Source organism: Hemicordylus capensis, chromosome 4 (assembly GCF_027244095.1).
Source record: "Hemicordylus capensis ecotype Gifberg chromosome 4, rHemCap1.1.pri, whole genome shotgun sequence".
Taxonomy (NCBI): domain Eukaryota; kingdom Metazoa; phylum Chordata; class Lepidosauria; order Squamata; family Cordylidae; genus Hemicordylus; species Hemicordylus capensis.
In genome coordinates, this window is record NC_069660.1 from 5290466 (window position 1) to 5291621 (window position 1156).

Sequence of the window (1156 nt, forward strand, 5' to 3'; positions counted from 1 at the left end):
CGGGGCCAGGGAGGGGCTTTTCAAGGCGGAGGAGAGGTGGCGCCCTCCCCGTCCCGCCCGACGGGACACACCCCCGCCCGGCGCTGGGCTGACGGGAGGCCCAGCCAGCCTCCTGTCCCCGGATCCAGATCCCGAGGGCAGGGCTCCTTGGGGGCGAAGGGGCGCCTCTGAGCACGTGCAGAGGGCCCGGGGATGTGGGGGAGGGCGCGCGCCGCTGAAGGGGCAACGAGCATTTCGGAGCGTGGGAAGGAAGCTTTGTCCCGCCGGGGCGCTTTCGGGAAGAGCAACCACTCTGCATTTTGCTGCATTCAGGCTCCCGGTTTGTTTGTTTGTTTGTTTGCCCCTCCGCAGTAAGCCCCCCTGGAAGTTTTCCACACGGGGCTTTGGAAGCCCTTTAATTCGCATCGCCTCCGGAATGGAGCGGGGGCGCTCCCATATCGGCTAGATTTACCCCAAGTCCCTGCCAGTTATCGGGGAGCAGTTCACACACAATCCCTTTTTTGTTTTTTACTGCGAGTTAGTGCAGCCCGATGCAAATCCCGGGTAAAAAGAATCCACAATGTGCGTCGGTTTCGGGGGACAACTTCGAGTTCGCAGTAAAGGCCCCCTCAACGCGGTAAGGGAGACCTGCTGTGCGTCAAGGTGATTTCGGCGGCGCGACCGTGCAAGGGAGGCGGTCCCGCGCGGCAGCCTCCTGTGCCTTCCCAGCCTGAGCCAGCAAGAGGGGCGGCGTCCTGCGGCTGCGGGGCGGGCCTCCCCAGCTGCCCACCAGCGACCTCTAGGCCGCTGGAGCCCAGAAGAGGCGGGCCGTCCCGTGGGCGCTCCAGTCCTCCAAGGCTGGCCAGGTAGATGCTTCGCAGAAGCGGCTCTTCCCTGCCCTTGCTCCACCACACCCGCAACCGGTGTTCAGAGGTAGACTGCTGCTGCACTTGCGGGCTCTGTTTTTCTAAGAAATAAGGGCTCTACTAAATCAGACCAAGGTGGCATCATCAGTGCCGGGAACTGGGCTGACTTATTTAATGAGGTCATGCACACAATCGCACACTGTGTTCTACCCCGGTTTGGGAGCTGCGTGTGCCCCCCGTTTTCAGTTGTGTGGAAGCAAGAGAGGTGGCAAACCTGGGTAGCTTTTCCTCCTACACAATCACTTCTCCCC